The sequence below is a fragment of the Pongo abelii genome, chromosome 11 (assembly GCF_028885655.2).
Source record: "Pongo abelii isolate AG06213 chromosome 11, NHGRI_mPonAbe1-v2.0_pri, whole genome shotgun sequence".
Lineage (NCBI taxonomy): Eukaryota > Metazoa > Chordata > Mammalia > Primates > Hominidae > Pongo > Pongo abelii.
Window position 1 is genome coordinate 108,011,501 of NC_071996.2, and position 26,139 is coordinate 108,037,639.

The 26,139-nt window shown below is 36.8% G+C and overlaps 1 protein-coding gene across 8 annotated transcripts in view; it reads left to right on the top strand.

Moving 5' to 3' along the window:
• PARD3B (par-3 family cell polarity regulator beta) overlaps positions 1 to 26,139 on the top strand; it is a 1,076,689-nt gene that overhangs the window by 166,316 nt on the left and 884,234 nt on the right. The window contains exon 1 of one of the 8 annotated variants that reach the window (XM_063712986.1): positions 11,134 to 11,150. The exons of the other annotated variants lie outside the window; for them this stretch is intronic. The gene's annotated coding sequence lies outside the window, so the exon portion shown is untranslated. Of the gene's footprint in view, positions 1 to 11,133; positions 11,151 to 26,139 lie in introns of those variants that run through there. 8 annotated transcript variants of the gene reach the window in all.

A 26,139-nucleotide genomic window follows, 5' to 3' on the forward strand; every position in this document is an offset into this window, starting at 1 on the left:
AGACAGAGTCTTGCTCTGTCTCCCAGGCTGGAGCACAGTGGCGCGATCTTGGCTCACTGCAACCTCTGCCTCCCAGGTTCAAGTGATTCTCCTGCCTCAGCCTCCTGAGTAGCTGGGACCACAGGCATGCACCACCATGCCCAGCTAATATTTTTCTATTTTCAGTAGAGATGGTGTTTCGCCATGTTGACCAGGCTGGTCTCGAACTCCTGACTTCAATTGATCCACTCACCTCGGCCTCCAAAAGTGCTGGGATTACAGGCGTGAGCCCTTGTACCCTGCCAACTATTCTTACCTCCATTTTACAAGTGGGAAAACAAATGTGCAGAAAGGTGAAGTAACTTCCATGTTCCTGTAGTTGGAAATGGAAGAATTGGGATTTAATCCAAGGCAGTCTTGACTGTGGAATCCAGGCATGTAACACTAGTGATTTGAAAATGTAGACCACATCCCTAAGCTTTTGTTTGGTAGGAAAATCAATACTCTTTGATCCCTGATATATGATTAATTTAGACTGTATAACAAATAGTCTTTATCATTTCACAGAGGGCATTTATATCATACCATTTGTGAAGGGAGTTTATATCATGTATTCCCAAGTTATGTTTATGAAAGAAAATGATTAACAAAAATCTTTAACGGTTTGTGTACTCTACAAGGAAAGTTTGAACATTATGGTTTCAAAATTGTTTTAGGACTTTACTGCTTCATCAGAGCTTACCATTTCCAGGAACAGGTTAGACATTCTGACATTGTTAAAATTAAATAGGCTGGGTGAGGTGGCTCACACCTGTAATCCCAGCACTTTAGGAGGCTGAGACAGGTGGATCACAAGATTAGGAGTTTGAGACCAACCTGGCCAGTATGGTGAAACCCCATCTCTACTAAAACTACAAAAATTATCCGGGTGTGGTGGCAGGCCAGGCCTGTAATCCCAGCTACTCAGGAAGCTGAGGCAGAAGAATAGCTTGAACCCGGGAGGCAGAGGTTGCAATGAGCAGAGATCGCGCCACTGCACTCTAGCCTGGGTGACAGAGCGAAACCTCGTCTCAAAAAAAAAAAAAGCAAACAACAAAAAATTGTTTTTCCTTTTTATTAGCAATATAATGCATGTAAAAGAGTAACTAATATGATTGATATATAAAGCAGTCAAAGAAAAATCATGTATCATGTACTTACTACCCAGCTTAAAAAATAGAGTAATACCTTTTAAATTTCTACATGCTGCCCTCCAGTCGTAGTAATCTTCCTCCCACCCCAATAAGTTTATCATTATACCGGTTGGTATTATAGAATATTCCATATGAATATATCCCTAAATAATGAATTGTTAAGTTTTATATGTTTTAGGCCCCTGTGTGTTGTGTTATTGTATGTATTCTTCTGTGATTTGTTTTTTTCAGTCAATTTATTTTTGGATTCATCCACATTCATGCATGTAAGTTTGGCTTACTAATTTCACTGCTGTAGAGTGTTTGTAATATGACTGTATTTGAACTTACTAATCCTGATTTATCCTTCTTCCTATTGAAGGACATTGGGCTGTATGTAGTTTTTTCTGTTGCTTTATTCTTCAACATGCATGTTTTGCCCCTTGCAGCACATGGGCAAGAATATATATCTAGGGTAGAAGCATAGGAGAATATTTACTGGAATAAATACTTTTTGAGACAAGTATTTTTATAATTTACAAGAAGATGCCAAGTTGTTTTCCAAATTCAGTGTGCCAGTTCCAAATTCAGTGTGCCAGTGTGAATGTTCTTAATGCCACAAAACTGTATACTTAAAAAACGGTAAATTTTATGGTATGTCCATTTCCCAATTAAAAAAAATAGGTTTATTGGGATAAAATAGACATACCATAAAATTTACCATTTTTAAGTATGCAGTTTTGTGGCATTAAGAACATTCATATTGTTATGTAACTGTCCCCACCATTTATCTCCAGAACTTTTTTCATTCTCTCCAATTCAAGCTCTGTGCCCATTAAACACTGGTTTCCTATTTCCCCCCTTCCCATCAGAACCTGGAAACCACCATTCTCCTTTTCGTGTCTATTAATTTGGCTATTTTATGTACCTCATATAAGTGGAATTATATGATATTTGCCTTTGTGGATCTGGCTTATTTTACTTAGGGTAAATGTCAAGGTTTATCCATGTTGTAGCATGTGCCAGGATTCTCCGCCCCCCCTTTATATAAGGCTGAATAATAGTCCTCTCTCTCTATATATATATACCACATTTTGTCTACCCATTCATTTATCAATATTGTTCAAGGGTTGCCTTGTATTTTTTTCTGCCCAGCCCTGGAATCAATCACTTCCCCAAGAAGTTCTTGTTCCTTTGATTGGAGAATGGTATTTGGAAAGGCCTAGGTGGTAGTTGTGCCCTGAACTGCCGGTTTGTTATTGTTTATAGGCTCTGTCAGTGTACAGAGGTAGGAAATATATGTATGTTTATTAACACATACATGTATGCACATCTATATTTATTTTTAAACCCACCCTTCTGTATATCTATTAAAATCCATAGGTCATACCTGTATCTGTGATTCTTGTCCCGTACTACAGGGTTAATCCTAGCTTTCCTTCTCTCCTTATTTATAGCTCTTTATTTCTGAGAATGGAAATGTGGCTGTCATTATCCACAATAGATATTTTCCCATTTGTATATGTATACAATACAGTTTCAGATTTGCTAACCTATAACCCTGTAAAAAAGAATTTACTAACTACAGCATTTGTATATATAAGTACTCTTTTTCACACATAACCCTTTTCCTTATTAGACCAAAAAACCCAAACTCTCTTAAATATCATGAATTTCATTTCTTATTTCCTTGTTTATTTTTTCTGTGTTTTTTAAATCAGAGTTTAAGATCCTGCCCATTCTGAGATTTAGTTATTATATTTGAGCCAATGAATACTTTACTTTGCCTACATTAGTTTCAGTTTCTGTCACTTGTAACCAGACTGTCCTGACACAAAAGCACGGTGTGACTGGTCAGTCATTTCTTCCTTTCCACAAAGAATAAAAGGAGGAACACCTTCTGCCTTAAGGAAATTATTTCCAAAGAGGAAAACCAGATACAGTGAGAATATGCACATAAGTACTCCAGATTATTTGAGAACACCTTATTCTAATGTCTACTTATCTCTATGATATCAAGTCATACGAAATTAAAGCTCTTATAACTTCATTCCTCACTATAATTTACAAACACACCCAGAATGAACTCATGGCAAGTCATCAGTATCTACTACCTAATCACTTTGCTTGTGGATTCACTATTCACTTTCCAATTTGACAATACGTTATAGTGAGGTGCTATAATTTTCATTTTAAGCTATACAACAGAAATGATATTACATTTAATGACTGAATGGCTTTCATGTTACAATTAGAGGTATCCTAAGCAATAAGAGTTGACAAATTATCCTTTAAAAACAAATTACAGGACACTCACAAAGATAGCTTTTGAAAGGCTTACCAATAAGGCATCCTTGAAGTGAATATAGAGTATACTTTACTAATCTCTACGAAACTGTTTGTATTGAGGTTGTAGTTGCTTTTGAAAGGGGAGTGTTCTTTAGAAACCCTAGTGTTCAGAAGTCAAGAGTGAAGAAGTATTTCTAAGAAAATAAAATGATTAAAATAGTAGTTATTACCCAGTCACTTTTAAAATTTAATATGGGATCCCTGTGCCTAATGAAGACTCTGTATTTAATCTCAGTAAAGTTTACTTCCCTGTGATTCTGACAAATTTTAAGAGCAAAATTCTTTTTAAAATGTATTCTTGAAAACCATTCATTTTTCTAGTGGTTGGATTCTTTTTCCTGTAGATTTCATCAGACAAGAATTTTTATTTTCATTAGAAAAATCTGCTCTTCAGGCTATTTCAGTTTATTCAACTTTTTTCTAAAGCAGATGCTGTTTTTCTTTTTTTTTTTTCTGCTGCTGTTGACTATGCAACTGAGTATTTCTAGCACTTGATCAGTTAAAACATAAATCGTAAGCCAAACTACTTTCTTTTGTGACCAAACTTATGTGTAAAACATATGAGAAGGCTTTAGTCATATTCCTCTGTTTGAAATTTGCAAGGAGTCTTAGAGAAGATCTTCTATAGAAGAGAAAAGTTTGGGGGCTGCTTGGCTCTTTGCAGCCTAATTGAGGCATCTGCTCACTGCTGACCTTTCACATATGCTCCTTTCTCCCTTTACTGCCAGGTATACTCCCGTACATCTTCTGTGAATCTGCCCTGGTCAACGTCCCATCCTTTGGGCTCCCATTCTACATTGCTTTTTCTTAAATTCAATGTGTCATCTAGTTTTTTAATTATCTCTCTGCTCCGTGAAACCAGCATTCCTCAGTTTGAACTGTCACTCACCTGGCATGCAGATTCATAGGCCTCAACCCTGATGTACTCAAATAAGACCGTGGGTTTACATTATTGACAAATGCTGCAGAAAACTCTTATGCATGCTGATATTTGGACAGTACTCATCCAATGAGTACTTTAAATGTAGGAACTAATTATTAATTGCATTTGTATCTCAGCAGAGCGTTTATTAGAAGCTCAATAAATGCTTATTGAATAAATATCAAGATATTGAGCTCTTTACTATCCCTAAGAGATAGTCTCCAGTCTGGTTGCTGTTGGTCCACTTACATCTGGTATGGAGTTAACAGTGTAGTGCCTTGCTACTCAGAGTGTGGGCCACAGATCAGCAACATGAGCATCACCCAGAAATGAAGAGTCTTGGGCCCCACTCTGGACCTACCAAATCAGAATCTGCATTGTAACAGTAACCCTAGTGATTTGTATATACGTGAAAATTTGAAAAACACTGGCTTAGAGGGCCAGAGTTATACTGCCATCTTGGAATGTAGTGAGAGAGATTTTAATCGGTTAGACAAGGAGTGACTCTTCAATGAGAACATGGATCTTTGAGCACTAAAGGATGTACTTGGGGAAGATAGTGGAAATGGACTGTATGTAAAATTATTGGGTTGATGCAAAAGCAGTTGCTGTTTTTGCTATTAAAAGTAATGGCAAAAACAGCAACTGCTTTTTTTCTCTTTTTTTTGAAACGGAGTCTTGCTCTGTCATCCAGGCTGGAGTGCAGTGGTGTGATCTCGGCTCACTGCAAGTTCCGCCTCCCGTGTTCATGCCATTCTCCTGCCTCAGCCTCCTGAGTAGCTGGGACCACAGGCGCCCGCCACCATGCCTGGCTAATTTTTTTGTATTTTTAGTAGAGATAGGGTTTCACCATGTTAGCCAGGATGGTCTCGATCTCCTGACCTCGTGATCTGCCCACCTTGGCCTCACAAAGTGTTGGGATTACAGGCGTGAGCCACTGCACCCGGCCCAGCAACTGTTTTTGCACTAACTAATAACGTGCTTTGGAAGAAGCATGTGTGGGTAAGGTTTTCTGATGTCTTTAGGTTGATGTAGTTTGGGGTGGGGTACTTGGGAGAAATTTCATCCACTCATATTTCCCTTCAGGATTTGCTGCAATGGACTGTGCACCTCATTCCCTTAATTATTGCAGAGTGAACCAGTTAGTAGTGATGATAGGGTAAATAAAGTGATCTAAGATTTAGAAGCATGAAGCCTAAGTACCTTTGTGTAAAACCCAAATATTATTTAACTCTGTAGGAAATAGATTTAGAGAAACCTGAGACTTGGGTACTCAGGTCTAAGAATTTTGGCTTAATATTAAAATATTTTTAACTCTTTTTAGTCCAACAATATGCTTTTATGAATAATTAATTAAAAATTGTTAATGAACCTCATAGGCTTTTTCTCCTAATTGAATCCACTTGCAAATGCTAGGTAAGAAAATGCCATTTGAGGCTTTCCATTTTCCCACCTTTTTAAAACTCTCCTCCTGTTTTTCCCCATGTTAGTCCTGTCATGTGAACAAGTGACAGTTTTTTTCCTTTTGATGGTATTTCAGCTAGTTTAGGTGTCTGGTGGAGTTGGTGGTGGCCTGGAGAGAAGACAGGAATTGTTTAGGGTCTAGAGAATAAGCAGTTGGACAGAAATCCAAAGGAATGATGAACATTATAGAATGAGCAGTGAGAACTGCAGTGACAGCCATGGTCATCTCTATGTCAAATAAAGGCAGGTGGCTAGGTAATCACAGAGCCAAATTGGGAACCAGACAAAGAACCTGAGGGTGATGGAAGTATCTGGAGAGATGGCCAGGATGTGACGTGGCAGAGGTGGCATCTGTGCCTTGGATGACTGGCACAGCAGTAGCACAGATGTGGCTGCTTGTCAGTCACTGACAACCAGGGAAGGCATAGCTTCAGCTCAATGGGTTCGTTCTCAGTTTGTATGCTCCAGGGCCACAGTGATTGACATTTGTGATGACAGTGCTGCTGAATCACCTCAGACCAAATTTATGTATATTACATGTCTTTTAACGTTATGTGAATGTTCCAATTATGGCTCTTTTGGTTTCAAGGAACAGAGTCTCATACGCTAGTTTTATTTTAGAGAACCCGAGGGCAGAAAGGCATGTATCATGAGAAATGAAAGCAGGAAGGGGAAAATTGTGAGGACCTGAAGAAATTAATGTCTCAGCATTTGTGTTATCTTTCTTTTTTTTCGATTTCTTTGGTCGTGGGGGATGGGAGGAGTGTCTATATGCTTTCTCTCTCTCATTTTCTGTCTCTTCCCTCCTCCCCATGATGCGTTTTTACTTACTGCATTAGTCTGTTCTCACACGGCTATAAATAATACTTGAGACTGGGTAATTTATAAAGAAAGGAGGTTTAATTGACTCACAGTTCTGCATGGCTGGGGAGGCCTCATGAAGCTTACAATCGTGGTGGAAGGAGAAGCAGGTACCTTCTTCACAAGGTGGCAGGAGAGAGGAGACAGCGGGGGAAACCACCACTTACAAAACCATCAGATTTTGTGAGAACTCATTATCATGAGAACAGCATAGGGGAAACCACCCCCATGATCTAGTCATCTCCCATCAGGCCCCTTCCTTGACATGTGGGGATTACAATTTGAGATGAGGTTTGGGTGGGGACACAGAGCCAAACCATGTCACTGACTTTGCATGTGACCTCTATCCTCAACATTGTTATGACTTATTAGATTCAACATCAACCATTGCCTAGCAGTAGTCTCTTGTGTCTTGGGTCAGATTCGAAGGGAGCAAGAGTACCAGCTTTCTTTAGTTTATCTCTGTAAGCCAAGCCAAACAAGCCCTTGGCTGCCTTTGAGATGTGTATATCCCTGAGCAATCAGTTGTGTTGAGTTTGAGGCCAGTCACATGACATGTAACCCTGGTTCCTTCAGAGACTGAAAATGAGTCAGGTAATAACACATATATGTATCATTGCATTTTAATCATGATTACTCCTGACATATTTAATCAAATTTGTACAGTTCTGCCTCGTTTCAGGACACATTGGTGGGATTTACAACCATGAATAAAATACACATTGGGAGAATTTATGATCCAGTGGAGAGATAATAGTTAATTAACCAAAACAGATAATTCTCTAATAGTTTTGAAAAGAGTATGTTCATAGTTGTTTTTCCTATTATTGAACTTCATTCTTAATATATGGCTTCATTTTGTTAAAGACAGCCTTCTAACAAAACTTTTCAAAAGCACATCTTGTGGATTACTTTAATGGAAAGTATTTTGTTATAATAGTCTTAATGGAATAATTATTTCACAGCTAGCAAGGCTAATGGAGAATATTTGTAGATTGAGGTATGTTTTCAAAACCTAGTGGATTAGCAAACAGTTGAGGAATTAGGGCCAAATGCCTTCAAATGCTTGTCTCTTCATTTTTAAAATTAAAATTGATATTTGAATAGACAGAAAATTTAAGTAATGAAAATCTTTGATCATCTTAATAGCAGATATCTTTAAAGTATAAATTAACTGCTAATTTAATTCACTGTAATGCTATGTGAAGTGAGTGTCTTTATTTAAAAACTTTTAATTTTGCTGAAAATATGCTGATTCTTAACCACATGTAACCTTCTGGTTATTTCATTTTGCCTTTTCACATAGTTCTTGCATGTTACCAAACTTTGGTTTTCCTTGAAATATTTTAATGTATTATGTTACATTACACTATAACAATAACTGAAAAGAAACAAGAAGTATTATTACTGATTTAGTTGTCTTTTTTTATAACCTTGAATTTCATCATGATATGTAGATTAATTTTCAATGTGCTACTGAATTAGGTAAATAATTACCTTTCACAGAAGATAAGTTAAATTATAGGAAATAAATAATCATTTGAAACTTTGAATACTTAAAAACAACAGGTAATCGAACTATTTAAATACTATTCTATAGTTGTGAGTAAATCTCAGGAAGAATGTATCCATTCATATCCTCTCTCCCTGATTTTTTGTGTTTAGTAAGAGTTGTGCTTAAGCTTTTGCCTCTTGAAATTACTCCTTTTTTTTGAGGTTTCTTTGTATGTGTCTGTAAAGAGGCACATGACATTGCTGTCTTTATGGCATTTTTTATGAAGGTCTAATGAGAATACAGTCAACTCTGTTATTTAGCAGTAGATTAATTGGTGTTTGGATTAATTATACTAAAATAATAATAGACATTTTACTCTTTTTAAATACTGCGAGCCAACAGAAATGTTCCATATACTGGATAACATCTCTTGTTTGGAGTTGCTTGGTAACTGTGATAGAAGCTACATTAGGTCTATTGCCACATGAGAATCCTTGTTGCTTTTGCCAGTCCATGATGTAGCTTTTGTAGTCATGGCCATGAACTGTGTTTTTGTGTGTAGTCTGTACAAATTTAAATAGTAACATCGTTTTGGGTCTTTTAAAATGTAAATGTGATAAAATAGACCCAACTTAAAATATTGGAATCTAAGTGAAAACTGCATATTGCTTAACATTCAAAGAAGTTATCAGTCAATTGGGAAAAGTATACCATTAAACAATTTGCATTGTAATATGAAAAAGAAATCAGATGGTTCATGGTTGAAAAAGAAAGGATAAATTGATGTCTTTTGTATCTCATTGAGATCTTGAAGCAGAAGACAAAAGCAAAAGGGAAAAGTTAAACTTGAAAAACACATTGTCTACTTTTGATCAGACAATGCAGGTTTGGTACTGTCAGCAGGCGATTGGTGTAAGAACCTTGGTTGCCATCTGGTACCTGTTATATCAGGTTATGTGTCCAGCTGCTTTAACAGAGGCCAAATAATAGTGGCTTAAACAAGATGGAATGTTTATTTCTTTCTCATGCAGAAGTTTCAGCTGAAGGTAGTTTGGGAGTGGAAACCAAGCATCTTGCTCTCAGATGTTCTTTTCATCACTCTACCATGCTTTAGCAGTAACCCCGTCTATATACTAGATTAATATGAGAAGTGTCAAATGAGATTCATATAAGGAACATAAAGAACAGACTCTTGGGTGCCACCCCAGATTAAATTATAATCTGAGAATGAGTACTACTCCAGACCTACTGAATCAGAATCTGTGAGATCTTACCTCGCTGCAAAGCAGGCTGGGGAAAGGTAGTCTGTAAGCTGCAGGCAAGTATACAGCTAAAACTTGGTTGGTTTTATTACCAAAAAGAAGGTAGAATAAATATTGAGGGAGACAATAAGTAGTTTTCTACCTGTGAATTAGAGTTTAAGACACTCAGCGGTAATAATTATTTACGGCACTTGGTAGTGAAGAGAAGACAGTGGTGGAATATGAAGCTAGTTAACATACATAAAATGGGAACTACCTACAGGAGGCACATACTCCAGACCGTAAGAGTGAAGGAGGTGACACAGGCTAGTGAAAAAGGGCCAGGCTTTTCAGAGGCTGGAGGGGCTCTTTTAAAGTGGCACCTCTAGTAGTTGTTGCCATGTAGGAAAGTGGACTAAATTTTTATAGATTCAGTTAGAAATCTACATTTTAATCAAAATGTGAGCCCAATTTAACATATCTTTAAATTAGATATGGATTAAGAGCCATTTATTTCTCATTTCTGACCTTAATGTTATGGCACAATATTTCGATGGCAAAGACAGTATTTTTCTTGGTGTCAAACTATTTTTCCTCCAAATTCATTATATTTAAAAATATTTTTAAAAAGAAACTTGATAAAAATGGCAAAGGTATTTTAGTAGTCAGTATCCTTTTGGCCATTTCTAGTAAATTATGTGATTCCTTTGTATTCCTAAGCTATTATATTTGAATTAATTTTACATTTTTGGGTGATACTTGTAGAACTCTAATTTTGGATGAACTTTTAATTCAATAAGTGTGCATTTCTTGGCCACTTTTAACAGTGATTTTGTGTTCTTTGTGAACCTCTATCTCCAGTTTAATAAGAACTACCTCTGCATGCAGAGGCACTTTGTAAACTGTAAGAAACTCTAATGATATTTTAGTGCCTTGCCACTGTGTCTGGCACAAAAACACCCAATGACTAAGTGGTGAAAAAATGATACCTCTGTTAGATAATCATTAATGTTTACATCCTATGACAAGGTGTCTATAGATTTCAATTATACTAAAATCAGTGGGATACCACAAATCAAAAATATTTTCTTCATCATTCTTTTCTCCATTTTACAAACAAAAGAGATTGAAATAAACTTTGTATCTATTGACAAACAATTGGATCCTGTAGATTGAGTTAATTACTTGTTAGAAAATTACCTCTTCTGCTTCATTGGTCAAAGATGTTCTATGAAGTAGAATTTGTTTTGACTTTATAATGGCATAACAATAAATTTCTAACAATGTCTTTCTTGTATCTTGGGACTAGTTTATCTGGTCATATCTGGCTGACAGATGCTTTGGCAGTGACAGCGTCTTAGATGACAGTGCTGTTGGATTAGATTGGCTAACTTCTATAATTTAAATTAAAACCAGGACCCTGAAATGCTTCTCAGAATAATCATGTTGGTTACCATGCCCGTTGCTCAATTTTTTTCCTTTTGTTGAAGGCAGCACTATTAGCATCTTGTCTGTAAGTTTCTTGACTAGTGAGAAGAGATATGAGGCTTAGGGCTGACATAAACTCTCATCGGTTGGACAGGTATCATGCTCTTTTTCATTTATCAATTCCAGGAAGTGCTGGGCTTGGTCCTTGTTAATAAGGAAGAAGAAATACCAAGACTTTCGTGAGTACTTAAAATTCACAAGTTATGAAGTTTACAATGCGTTAGTTCTGTGGAGCTCTGGTGGGGGCATCTTCTGAATATGGGCAGGACACTGTCCTGCAGCTCCCTGGTTATTTGAAAAGGGATGAAGGCTGTGCTGTCTGGCTCTCACTTCCACCTTCTGACTCCCGCTCTTCCCTCTGCTGAAAATGGTGGGTCAAGGCCAGCTGGCAAAAATTAGCATAGAATGGGGGATTGTTTCATCAAAATTTGGCAATTGGGGAGTAATTTTTATAAATATTGACACTTTTGTTATCTCTGGGAAGTGATTGGTTGATATTCTATATATAGCCATTTGACCACTTCTTAATATAGAAGAAAATATTTCCTGAGCAAGTTTTCTTAATTTTCTCAAAATAATTACCTTGAACTGTTATAGATCCATCTTTTCACACCAACACAAACTTTTAGATGCTGTTGAGTATGTTTTTAACAAAGTATAAGTAGATTGGTTTTAAGTTGACTTAGCCATTGTTAATGATTCAGCTGATTTTTTTTAAATTAAGAATGTATGAAAAATGAAATTGATACATTTATGGAGAATTCATAAACGATTCAAATCAATTACTTTATAGACATAATACATATATTTTGTATGCTTTTGTAATTTTTGGGAAAAAATTAGCTTCATTATGTTTCCGAGTAAGCTAAAGACATTCAACTCTATTCTTTCAAATTTGCCAAAGAACAAAAAGGAAGATTTTGTCATTTGGTTTATTGGATTTTTCATTATTCACTATGATAACAGTCCAAAGACAAGAATCAATTTCTTAATGCTTTATTATATGTTTTGAAGGGAGTTCCTTTGTTCTGTGTTTACCTTACAGAACCTCAGAGTTTAAAGCCACATTCTGTTTTTAAGGGAAATCAAGTCTTGTCAGTTTTTATAATTGCAAATAGGGTAGGAAATCACGAATGGATGAAAAGTGTAGTGTGATAAGTCATTCACTAGAAGGGGAGTTGAGGCAGTGAGGGGCAGGTTGATGGAGTGATAAAGGTCATAGTAATTATAGGAGAAAGTGAATATAATGGCAATAAATTGAAAATTGACCAAATAAGATATTTGAGGAAAGCCAACATATTGTGATCGACATGCTGGTGTAACCTAATTACTTATATAACCTGAGAGTAAATTCCAAATTTCTTCTGGCAAGAAATAGTGATTTTTTTTTCTATGCAAGTAATAGATTTGCTGATTTGAGTTCTTATACACCTTCTGGGCATAACACAGGAACATGAAAAATGTTATTCTTCAAATTACTGACCTTATGGCTAATGCCTTTCCTTAATGCTAGTCTCATTATATTCTATTCTTGGTCAGAAATCCCATATGCACAGCTTTCATTGGAATCCTTGGCATTACTTTTGATATTCCAAAGCACTTTTCTTAATATTCTCTTGCCATTCACCTTAAAAAAGCAGTAGTTATAGTTGCTTTTGTTAAGAAAAATTTGATTGGCAATCATTTATATTTCTCAAGTATTGTTGCTAATCAAAATCCTAATATTTAGCCTCTCTTTAGCATTTTAGTTTGCCTTTTTCTTAGAAGGTACTAGCAAATAATATAATGTTTCAAAGTCACAGTGTCTTCAAATCTTATGGTTGATTCAGACTGAAATCTTTTATGGATTTTATGCCCCACATGGAGCAGTACTCAGTAATGTATTCACAGCAAGGATGTACTCTAGAATTAATTATTTGTGTCATTCATCTAGGTATTCCCTCACTAATAAATTATTGCTTTCTTATTCAGTATAAATTTGCTTTTCACTGTTTTGGGTGACCTCGGTCATCAGTGGATGGTTAAAAATTCTCTTCCAGGAATTCCCTCTGATTATCTACAACATTTTGGGCTGAATAATAGATGTGCTGCATAACTTGGAGAGGTGACCCTTTGATATTCAGTTTATTAATTATTTATGGAGTGACTATGGAAGTGGAGTAGTAGAAGATACCAAATAGTAGACAATACTGTCCTTGCTTTCAAGGAGTTCATGATCGTATTATAGAGACAAGGTATACTTGAAAGTCTAATTATGTTGCTGAAAAAGTAATAGAGGCCATATATGTCGTCGAATAGTAGGGGGTGGGGGTGGATAGGGGGAAGACAGGATGGCTGTGGGTTAGCATGAGAGGAAAAAAAGTGATAGAGAACTAGAACTGATCCAGTCTATTTGCAGTTGTTAGAATTTGACTGGGCCATTAGGCAGGGCAAAAAGTGGAAAATAGGGAAGTGGCTTAATGTCATGAATAAAAACAGAGTAAGAGACTCAATGGTGTGATAGAAATTTCTACTTTGAATTATAGTGGAGAACAAGTTTAAAAATAGTAGAGGAGATTGAATTTGAGGAAAGACAAATAAATCTAGATTTTTTTTTCCAGGAGATTTCCCTCTTTTGTTTGAATTATGGTTATTTGAATAATCCATTTCAAAATACCACTTAATCAGACAGTAGAGGGAACTATTTATAGGACGTAAAAGGTAGTTTGGCAGACATGATTAAGGAGGATGTTAGAGAATAAGATATCAACATGGAAAGAGGTGTGATCTTTTTTAATCTGGAAAAAGCAAGACAAATTGCTTTGAACATGTAGGTGAAAACTTACCTTAATGTTTCCAATTTAACCAGAAAATGTGATTAATATAAAGTAAAAACTACAGCAAACACAGTAATTTTACTTTGTAATTCTGCTATAATTTGTTTCATTTGCCACATTTTATTTTTCTTGTAGTCATTTGAATTTATACCTGGGAATGACATAAAACTTAATACCTTGGAACTACAATCAAGTCAGAAGAGCTTCTTTTCCTTAATGGTGTCATATGGTTTGACATCCACTGGTCATCTTCAGGATGTTACAGTCTGAGATATCTACTTTACATATTTTATATATTCAAACAATAAGGTTTTATGCATGAGTGAGTTTGAGGCTTTGGAATATGTGCACCCACTATTTAGTAAACTGTTGTCTTCCATTATTAGGGTATCCTTGTGAGATTTGAAAACAAACAAACAACCAGAAAACCAAAGCAATGCCCCTGAGGCCAACTCTGTAAACTTGTGGGAGGTAACAGTAAATGTTTCAAGGACAATTCTGATATGATTCCCACCAATGTCACATAGCTGCTGATATCTGGGAAGTGACAGTAGCTGACAGACCATGTTGGCACAGCAGAAATCAGAGATGGACTAGCTCAGTTAGAAGAAAAATGTCATGCTGACTGGGAAGCTAAGAAGCAGAACGCCACAGTGGCAACCTGTGCAAACAGTGGCTATTAACATTAACTAACAGACAGATTGAGTCCAGCTAGGGCTGTGGACCACCCATCAGTGGATCTGCCATGCCTGTACACGTAGGAAGTTCTTTGCTGTCAGCATAGCTTCTCAGTAAAAGAGAAGTGATGTTTATGTTCATTATTATGCTTATGTTGGGTGGTGACAGATAAAGGAATGTACCTTTTGTTATGAAGAGTAATGCAATTTTAATGAGAATTTGACCTTGAAGGTAAAGAATTGCTGAAGCACCACTAATTGAGTATTCACTTAAAATGTATTCCCAGTTTAGCTGCTGGTTCATCCTCACTCATCCCTGATCTCAGCATTTTCAAGATGGCACCCCAGGAGTTGGAGTATGTTTTAGGGCAATGGAGTCAAGGCCTTTGGACTGAAAAATAAAAGCATGGAAATAGCATTTGCTTTTACTGTTTTATCATCTACCCTTTGGTTGCTGAAAACTCCTAGAGAAAATCATCAAACTGGGTGTTTTTACTTGGCTGCCTCCCTCAATGTTGGCGTCAAGGGTGATTCTGAAACCTCAAAGCCCCAGTGAAGCCCCAACCGCATCTCTAACCTTTTAACTCTTAGTCCATGATCTTCCTAGCTACCTTACAGAACAAAAACAATGACCTTGAGATGGGATTCAACTTTCTCAGTTCCTTACCTTATTGTATACAAAATGTATTAATTTCTGCACTGGAGACTTGGGATTGCTTCTCCTACCCAAAGCTGATGTTTATACTTGCCTTTTCAATTGCATTTCCTCCCTTCTCGCTGGAAACTTTTCTTTTTAACTTCACATGTCCCTTCTTTCTCCTGTCTTCAGCCTCTCTGCTGCACGGACTCATCTGAGCCTGTAAACATGAAGACTCTGTTTTCTTAAAACCAAGCAGGGAAAACAAACAAGCTGCCTTTATTTCCTCCTTGCATTCATTTTTCTACAATTCTTTAATCATTTTCCTTTCTCAGACAAGTTGCTTAAATGAGTTGTTTAAAGGAGAACGTGAAGTTCTCACTTCATCCTCCCTTCCCTGCCCTGCACATTCTGCTGCTCACATTTCTGACCTTTGATTCATTGAAACTCTTTGAACAGTTTGAGAAGTTTACCAAGGAATTACTTAAGAAAAATACTGCATGCAATGAGAAGGTCATTAGGACAGAATGAGAAGCTAGGTCAGAGCTGATGGGCCCTGACTTAGCCTGCTAGGTAACACAGCTCTTGTTTGTTTGTTTGTTTTATTTGTTTATTTTTTCCTTGTATATTTGTGTACATATGTTTCATTCTCTTTGAATAGCCACAGATAAGGATTCAATAAGAGCCTAGACTTTTTAATAGACTTACAGTCCTTTAGAAATACTTTAAATTCAATAAACTAAAAATATCCAGAATCCTGTAGTCAGCTATATAGGAAACTACATGTCGATGTCTAGTTTCTAAGCACGGATAGGTCCAGTATTTTCAGTCATGGTTTTTCTATAATTTTACCATAGCAAATATGTGAATTGTCTGTGGAATGTTTGTTCTGTCAACTGAAGAATGACAAGGTTCATAGATTTGGAAGGAAGACTTTTATTTCTCATAAAGAGTTGTGGCCTGCAGGCGGCCATCCTGGCAGGCTGGAAAGGGTAGCTTCCTGCCAGAAGCCAGAAAGAGGCACTCCGAGGGAGAGGTAAAAGAAACAGGAATTTATGCTGGGCAGGGTAGCTGAATACACGTATTTAATAAGCTGTAGGAGGGGTCATGAATACTTATGAAAGGAGAAACAGACCCAAGTACAATTGAGCTTCGTGCCTCCAGATGGGTCATGTGTTCAAAAAATGGCATTGGCATGATCAGTGGGTGGAGATTTTGGCCCTCTGATGTCAAAAAGTAAAGCAGAGGCCAAATCCTTCTGTGTGCAGCCTCTGTAGATTGGCCAGACCACTCAGTGGTCAGTGGTCTCTTACCAGGAAGGAACGCTGGTGGGTTGTTGTGTCAAAATTGCAAAAGGGAGAGGCAGCAGTCAGGGGCTGGGTGAAATCAGCGGTGCAGCAAGTCTTCTGAAAGGGCTGGTTTCTGTTTAGCCCTTAGGGAAGAAAGCCTAAAGGCACTTAGCAAGGGAGGATGCATATTAAATTGTCCTACCTCACTTTCACTCACAGCCAGGAACTCAGTTTTTAAAATTTGCCTGGGTTCTCCATCATGAAGAGGCAGTTTGTTCAATCAGTTTGGAAGACGGGTAGTTAGGATTTCATTTTTATTTCTCAATACGTTTATTTACAGTTTATACTCAGCCTGGTTCTAGAAAGTTGTTGGGTAAGTGACTGCAGCACAACTTTACTACCATAGTGAACAATGGTCAAGGAGAAGGAAATTCAGAAGGTCTTAAGGAAGACAAGGGCTTCAGGATGGTTTGGATCATGCTCAATGACATGAGATGCAGGAAGAAGAAATCCTACACAAGTTCATGTGTAATGGGCCAGCTGGGCTTGTGTGGAGCTTAAGAGAGTAAAAGGTGTTGAGGCTGAGGCAGTAAGTGTATATACTGCATGAAATGTAAAGAAGGTGGAGATTTGTTGGAACGAGATTGATCCTACAATGGATTCATTACATGGTACCTATTTGTGTAATACTCTAGCACTTGCAAAGCATGCTCGCTTGATTTTTTTCTTTTAACCTCCTGAAGATTCTAGTCAGGTGGGACAGTAAAATTGTTACTGCCTTTCATATTTTTCAAATGGGAAAATCATTTTAAAACAGTGAGTTGCATAAATCACATAGAGAGTAGCTGAGCTAGGATTTGACAGAAGGTTATCTTAATCAGTCCTGTGATCTTTCTGCTTTTTCAGTTGTCTTCTCTTTTAACTTAAGGCTATTAGATAACAACTAAAAGCAGAAAGAAAGGAACTTCTGAAGATGCTCAGAGAGACATTGGGAAGGACAGACTCCCTCAGAACCCAGGAGGAGCCAGGCTCCAGAACATGGTGGATGGGAGAGGACATTACTCTTAAAGAGAAAGAAAGATTTTCATTCTCCATTATTTCAGAACAAGCTGACAGGTAGAATTTAGGGTCTGGAATTTGGAATATGTTAAGTAAAGAAAGAATCTTGGTGAGTTTTCATGAGATGGGGGTCCCTGGGTGAAGCCTGATGCAAAGCCTTCGAATATTCTCTGTTGATAATGCAAAAGAGCACATTTGATTGCAAGTTTTAATTGGTCTCACATAGTCATGCAACTGTGTGTTTGTGACTGCTGTTCGCCAATCTTCATGGATTATTGAAATATAAAAAGCAAGCACTTGGCTCCTTTCATTGCCAAGTCTTTTCTACATTGATGCTGATGTCTCTTTCAGAACTGGCTCTTGCAGAATAAAGACTTTAAGAGATTTTAAAACTCTCACCATATTCCTTGGGTTCTTGCCTACCCCCTCAAGGAGAAGAGGCCAATTGTGCTTTTGTAGGTGTTAACTGTCTCATTCCCCAGGCTCTCTTTCCATAAAGCTAAAGGTCAATCTGATCAAACCATCAATGACAGTCCATCTTACAGATGCTTAAAATGTGTTTTTCAGTATAATCTTGAGATGTGATACCTAGCAGACATCTCTTGTGTCTCAAATTGTTAATATATCAATAATATATTACAACTTTGTTTCTTAGATTATCCTCTTCAGATAATATTAAATTCTAAGTCCCTGGATAATGAAAGGTGCATTGTTCCATCTTGTAGCAGAGAACCATTTAGAAAACATTTTGATCTCGTTTTTTAAATCTCTAGAATATGCTGTTGTATTTTTATTGTTTTCATAGCTTAAGAATGACCCCTATTTTTTATTATACCTCTGTTTTGGACAATTTAACCCTTTTGATAACTCATATTAAAAAAAAATTTTTGTTTATCTATTTTAACTCTGAAAAAGTGAAATTGAAAAACAAATTTAGTATTTATATGGTTCCGACTCCCAGGATTATTGATTCCTCCTTTTTTATATCTTTATGTAAATCATTATTCTTTCTACTTTCTAGTTACAGATACACACACACACACACACACACACACACACACACACAGTGACTATTCCTTGGGTTTTGCATAGTTAATTTCTTTCTTTCTTTTTTGAGACGGACAGAGTTTTGCTCTTGTCACCCAGGCTGGAGTGCAATGGCACAATCTTGGCTCACTGCAACCTTCACCTCCCAGGTTCAAGCGATTTTCCTGCATCAGCCTCCCGAGTAGCTGGGATTACAGTCACCCACCACCACGCTAATTTTGTATTTTTAGTGGAGATGGGGCTTCTCCATGTTGGCCAGGCTGGTCTCAAACTCCTGACCTCAGATGATCTGCCCACCTTGGCCTCCCAAAGTGCTGGCATTACAGATGTGAGCCACCTTGCCTGGCCTTACGTAGTTAATTTCTATAGCATAATTATACTGCTCTGTAAGCAGATTTCCTGTGTGACTGCATTTTGTCATATATAGCAAAATTAGTATGTAGTTTTGTAAGGTTCAAATTGATGTTAGAACTAAAGATGGAAGAGTACTTAGCTTTGTTTCTTAAACTTATGCCATCCTCCTAAAAGCAATCTTGCAGACAGATGCAGGGGTAAAAAAAAAAAAAAGACAACGGAAGGCCTTTGTCTTTTGGAAGAAAAAATCACATAGTGATACTCTGAAAAGCTCTTATCGGAGAATAAAGGATGCAATCTCTGTATTAAACACAGATGGAATATTTCAGTCTCAGCTGTCACTGAAGAATCTCCACGTTAGTTTGGATTGCGCACCTTTGGGGCATGTATAAATGACAGTGATAAAACTACCTTGTTGCTGAGCTGGAGTGTGCAACATCCCTTTATCTGTGCCATCTGGTGCCACAGAGGATGGCAAATTCTTCTCTGCCATGATTTTTGTTTCTGGGGGATTTCTAGACTTCCTTAGCATAGAATGTATTGGACCAAAATCACTCTTTGCCCAGATTTCAGTGACAGTAGCCTGAAAAGAGAAACAGAATTCTAAGAGATTGTAAGTGTAGCAGGAGGCAGAGAAATTAGTTGATGCATTGTAAGATATTTTGGAGGGTAGTGGTTGATTACAGTGTGGTGCTTTATAATCCCTGACCATATCTCACTCCCTAGTGATGGCAAGCTGTTCCTAGTTTTGTTTTTGCCATTTTTACTATTGCTTGTAGCACAATAATAATAAACAATTAATGCTTTGGTTCTTACCCATTGAAGCAATGAATGGTCGTTATTCTGCCTTAGGGCTCTTATTTATTGTGGATTCTCAAAACTAGTTTATAATGCTTTATCATCGCTTATTCAATTTATCTAATTTAAGACCAATAACAAGGTTTACTGGCTGTTGAGTCTGGCAACAACCTGTGTTCCTTTATTGTCTACCACTGCCTGTGATTAAAATGAAAACAAAGTTGGATTACATTTTATTAACAAAAGAATATTTCCAAGAATTATGAATTAATGATAGAAGGTTTATAAATGATTGAGTTTTAATTTTTCCCCCCAAATTGTACTTAGCTTATGTAAAACAATCTAGACCCATTATAGGAGTTTATTTGTTGTCATAAAATATCAAGGTGAGAGTTGACTTTTCTCTGGATTTGTTCAGTAATGAACTATGCTGGGAAGGATTATAGAGAGCTTATTAATAGAATCACACCTGAATTGACTGAGGCCAGGTTACAGTCATGAAAAATATGAATGAAAATTTTAACCAAATAAAACTTGGGGCTGTTTGAGTTAAAATTGAATAAAACTAAGTTAAATATACAACTGTTTGCGGCCTAGAGGAAAGTTACATTGGTTTTTTTTAGTTCTTAGGTAGTGTAGTGTGGTTAGAACCTCTTCTGACCAGACCAGGTTGTATTCGCCTCTACTAATTTCTTAGCTCTGAGCACTTCCAGTGAATTACCTGAACTCTCTAACACCCATTTTAGCTCCATGAAAATTGTTCGTATTTCCCTTTTCGTTAGGGAAGGGTAGGTTTAACAAGTAAGTTCTTTCAGTCTTCATTTGCAGTGAGGTTGTTTCCTGTGTGTCTGTGAATTTAGCCATAACTCACCATTCCTTTTTCCATGTAGAAAATAATTGTGTTTTTTTTTTGTATAAAAAAGTGAAAGTGTGTCCAGCAAGGAATAACTTGGGGAAAAGCCAGGAAAGCACTATCTTATTAGATATAAAGCAGTCCATTGTCACCACAAGCAGTTGTACAAAGAAGAAAGATTGGATTATGAAACTGGACTGTAATTTTTAGACGCAGTACCACTCCTAGAACACACTTGGCAAAAAGTCAGCAAGAAGATTGGACCTGGAGGGAGTGTTAGAAAGGCAAGTTGGTGGCAGGAGGGCAAACAGCACACTTTTTTTCTAGTTATGGTTTTCTCTGGACATTCTCAGTGCCTTGATATTCCAGTGCTGGATAGGAAACCATTGATAGAACATTAATTTCTTACTTTGCTCATTAGTCTAAGATTACAGTGTTAATTATTCACAGGAGAAGAAAGTAAGGATGTCTTTTTTTTTTTTTTTTTTTTTTTTTTTTTGAGACGGAGTCTCGCTCTGTCGCCCAGGCTGGAGTGCGGTGGTGCAATCTCGGCTCACTGCAAGCTCCACCTCCCAGGTTCAAGTGGTTCTTCTGCTTCAGCCTCCCCAGTAGAAGGGATTACACGCTCATGCCAGGACACCAGGCTAATTCTCCTGCCTCAGCCTGAAAGTAAGGATTTCTTACTTCCCCTTCACATCTCCCCCTTTAGAGACTGTACCAGATTTAAGCCTGAGAACTCATTGGTTCCTTCTGGTCTAATTCTAGAGACATGTGTACCTTACTTATGGATACTCGGCAAGGTAGGCATTACTGTTTGGATGCTGATCTTCGCAAACCTGAGTGAGGTTCATTGTGAGGGTAGAATATTGGAGAAAAATGCCTGATTTGATAAAAAAGAGGTTTTCAATAAAGGACCACCTAATTTCTGCCTTCTGGACAGACTTCATAATTGGGGATACAAGTGGTATTCTAATTGTGAGCATCATCCTGCTTTCCATTCCACCCCTAGCAGAGTGCCTGCCATGATGGTGCTTTTTTTTACTTGATAAGGGTGCTTTTTTTTTTTTTTTTACTTCATAAAGGGATTCACACAAAGGAGATACAAGGTGAGCCTGAGGAATCTTGTTCCCCAACCTAGAAGATGCTCAGCCTAATGAAATCACCTCAAAAGGAAACAGGAGCCAACCGGATGGCACTTGCACTGGTAAAATTTTGGAATTTTGAGCATCAAAAAAGAATAACGACTGTAATAGATTGCAATATATTGAATAAATAAAAGCCATTGAGTAAGTGATACACATGGTGATATACGATAATACCACTTAAATAACATCATAAAACATGAAATACTTACGGATAAATTTGACAAAATATGTGAAAGGACAGTACATTACAAACTACCCAGCATTGTTGAGAGAAGTGAAAAAAGACTGACCTAAGTAAATGAAGTAAATGAGAGATACAGTTTTTATGAGTCAGTTTTTATGTCATTAAAAATGCTAATCTTCAAATTGTTTCTATATAAATTTAGTGTAATCCCAACAAACCTTGACAGGCTTTTTTTTTTTTGGTAGAAATTGTCTGGAACTGATAGAATCAGGTATAAGCTGATTCTAACTTTATTTGGAAATATAAAGAACCTAGAATAGTAAAAACATTTCTGGAACAAGAAAACCTGAAATGAAGAGAACTTACAGTACTGAATTTCCAGACTTCCTATAAAGCTACTTAAGTCAAAATTGTGGTATTGACATTAGGTTAGAAGATAGATCAATAACTTGAATAGAATCCCCAAATAGACCACAGTTATACAGTCAATTAATTTTTGGCAAAGATGTCTAGATAATTAAGTGGAGGGAAAGGACAGTCTGATCAGCAAGTGGTATTACTAAACCCACCCATCTCCATTCAATACAAAATTCACTTGAAATGGATCATAGAACCATAAAATTTCTGGAGAAAAAGAATTGGAGAATTTTTTTGTTATTACGATTTTAGCTTAGGCAAATATTTCTTACATACAGCATACCTGAACTGCAGAAGAAAATGATAAATTGTCAAGCCAAAGACTGGGAGAAAATATTTGCAAAGCGCTTAATAAAGGACTAGTGTCTAACATACACAGATAACTCTTATAATTTAATATTAAGAAGGTACCCTGATTAAAACCGGGGTCCAATATTTAAATAGGCCTATTTCCAAAAAAGACACATAAATATATGAAAAAGTGCACAATGTCTCTAGTCATCAGAGAAAAGCAAATCAAAATTACAGTGATAACATTATATACACTGAAATCGCTAAAATTAAAAGGACTGAAAATAGCAAGTATCGGCAAAGGGCAAAACAGCTTGAACTCTCATACACTGCTGGGCAATTCAGAATTTAGAATAGTCTAATCATTTTGAAAAAGTTTGACATTTTCGTAAGTTAAACCTGTGCTTAGCCATGCCGCTCTTAAGTATCTACCTAAAAGAAATGAAACATATGGTCCCACAAATAGCAGTAAGTGAATGTTCACAGCAACTTTGTTCATAATAACCTCAAACTGCAACCAACCCAAATATCCATCACCTGGTAAGCAGATGAGCAAATTGTGCTATATCTATACAGTGGAATTCTACTCAATACAGTGGAACAACTACTTTTACATGCAAAAACATGGATGACTCTCAAAAGTATTTCACCAAGTGAAAGAAGCCAGACACTAGAGACTGTATACTATAATATGATTCCATTAAATGAAATTCTTAAAGAGCAAAACTGTAATGATACAAATTAGATTAGTGGTTCCTAGGGGTGAAGTGAGGAAATTAACTGCAAAGAGCAGGAGGGGAATTTTGGGTAATGGAAGTGTTCTACATCTTCATCGTGGTGATGGTCACACAACTCTATGCATCTGTCAGAACTCAAACTTTACCACTGAAATGGGTGAATTTTACTGTATTCAAATTAATCCTCAATATAATTGTTTAAAAATAGGACCATAGTGGTATTTGAGGGGAAAAGAGGTAGGGGTGACGGGTGTTAAAATGACGAAAAAAGGAAAAGCTTCAGCATTCTGCCTGCTGATAAACTTAGGAGAAATTATAGAATTGGCAAGATTACATTTTTAAAATCGTTACAGTAGCAATTGATCCAGTCAAGAAGCGTCAGTGACAACCATTTGAGGAAGTTGTTGAACAACAAGATAGTAACAAATACTGCACTACAAATTACGGGCTACCTTAATTGGATAAAGTGCACCTTTCTAATACCTATCATTTTCATCAAAATTCACATTGCTAGCAATGAACAACCTGACACCACTCTGAAATTACCCATCCTTGTCATCAAAATTCACATTCTAGCAGTGGACCACCTGATATCACGTGTTTGTTGATGTGCACCCCCATGAAATGTTCTTGTTCATATTGTTTAATTTGAATCTAAACCAAACTAAAACTCTAATTTTCAATGTACAGGAAATACAAGGGATAGAGAAATGAGTTTAACAATGCCATAAGTAAATGATTGGCCAAATCTTGAATGTAGGACATTCTACAAGGCAATTGACTGGACTCTTCAAAAAGTTATGTCAAAAACAAACAATAAGAAAACAGGAAAGAAAGGGGAACTTTTCCAGATTTAGAGTTGAAAAAGTCACAGCCAAATGTAATATATGCCGCTCGATTGGATTCTTGTAGGTGAAAAAAGTTGTAAAAGACACCTTAGGGCAAATGGAAAAATTTTAAAATATGGATGGGCCATTAGACAAAGTGGAATTTGGTTAATTGTTTTGGTGTGATAATAGTATTTTGGTTTTGAGGAGACTGTTTTTATTCATAGGGGAAGCATGGTGTGTTGCATCATGTTGTCGGCAACACGCTTTGATGCAGAAATAAAAGGAATAATTCACATCCACATAAGGCAACAATAGCAGAATATAAATTATTAAATCTGGGTGAAGGGTATATGAGCAGTTATTTACTCTTATTAACTTTTCTATGAGCTTAAAATTTTATGACAAAAAGCTGAAATATAAATATACCCTTCTCTGGGAAAGATAGCTCTGAAGAGTAGTGTACCCCAGGAAACTCTTTGAGACTTTTGATTCTTAAGTGATGTGACCATTTAAGAAGGCACATCCCTCTTACTCCCTCTTTTCTGAATATCAAGTCCTCAGTTCTACTAAAAAATTATGTTTCTATATAGGAGGAGAAATCTATGAGTACTATTTTTTTTTTTTTTTGGTCAGAAACTAAAGATTAACTGATTTTTAAATTTAGATTAATTCAGAAGGAAAATGCATTAGTTAAAACAAAGATGTAAAACGTTTTTATTTTTTAAATTCAAATTTTTATTTCCATAGCATTTGGGGTACAGTGCTTTTTTTGTTACATAGATGAATCATATAGTGATGAATTTTGAGATTTTAGTGTACCCATCAAACTGAGTGTGTACATTGCACCTAATGCGTAGTTTTTATCGCTAGCCCCCCCTTTCATCCTCCTTCTCCTGAGTCTCTAATGTCTATTATATCACTCTGCATGCCTTTGCGTACTCATAGCTTAACTTCCACTAGTAAGTGAGGACATACAGTTTTTGGTTTTAGGTTTTCTACTCCTGTGTTACTTTTTTTAGAATACTGTCCTCTAGCTCCATCCAAGTTGCTGCAAAACATATTATCTTGTTCTTTTTAATAGCTGAGTAGTATTCCATAGTGTATATGTACCACATTTTCTTTATCCACTTGGAAGTTGATGGCATTTAGATTGGTTCTACATCTTTGCAAATGTGAATTGTGCTGTTGTAAACATACGTGTGCAAGTGTCTTTTCATAGAATGACTTCTTTTCCTTTGGGTAGATACTCAATAGTAGGATTGCGAGATTAAATGGTAGATCTACTTTTATCTCTTTAAGGATTCTCCATACTGTTTTTCATAGGGTTGTACTAATTTACATTCCCACCAGCAGTGTATAACCATTCCCTTTTCCCCACATCCACACCATTATCTATTGTTTTTTGACCATTTATTTATTTATTGAGATGGAGTTTTGCCCTTGTTGCCCAGGCTGGAGTGCAATGGCCCAACCTCAGCTCACCGGGCCTCTGCCTCTTGAGTTTAAGTGATTCTCCTGCTTTGGCCTCCCTAGTAGCTGGAATTACAGCTGGAATTACAGCACATGCCACCATGCCCAGCTAATTTTTGTATTTTTAGTAGTGATGGGGTTTCTCCATGTTGGTCAGGCTGGTCTCGAATTCCCGACCTCAGGTGATCCGCCTGCCTGGGCCTCCCAAAGTGCTGGGATTACAGGCGTGAGCCACTGCATCCCACTGACTTTTTAATCGTGGCCATTCTTGCAGGAGTAGGGTAATAACTCATTGTGGTTTTAATTTGCATTTCCCTGATGATTAGTGATGTTGAGCATTTTTTCATACCTTTGGCCATTCGTATATCTTCTTTTGAGAAATGTCCATGTCTTTTACCCACTTTTTAATGAGATTATTTGTTTTGCTGATTTGTTTGTGTTCCTTGTAAATTCTGGATACTAGTCCTTAGTCAGATGTGTACTTTGCAAATATTTTCTCCCATTCTGGGTGTTGTCTGTTTACTCTGCTTATTGTTCCTTTTGCTGTGTGGAGGCTTTTTGGCT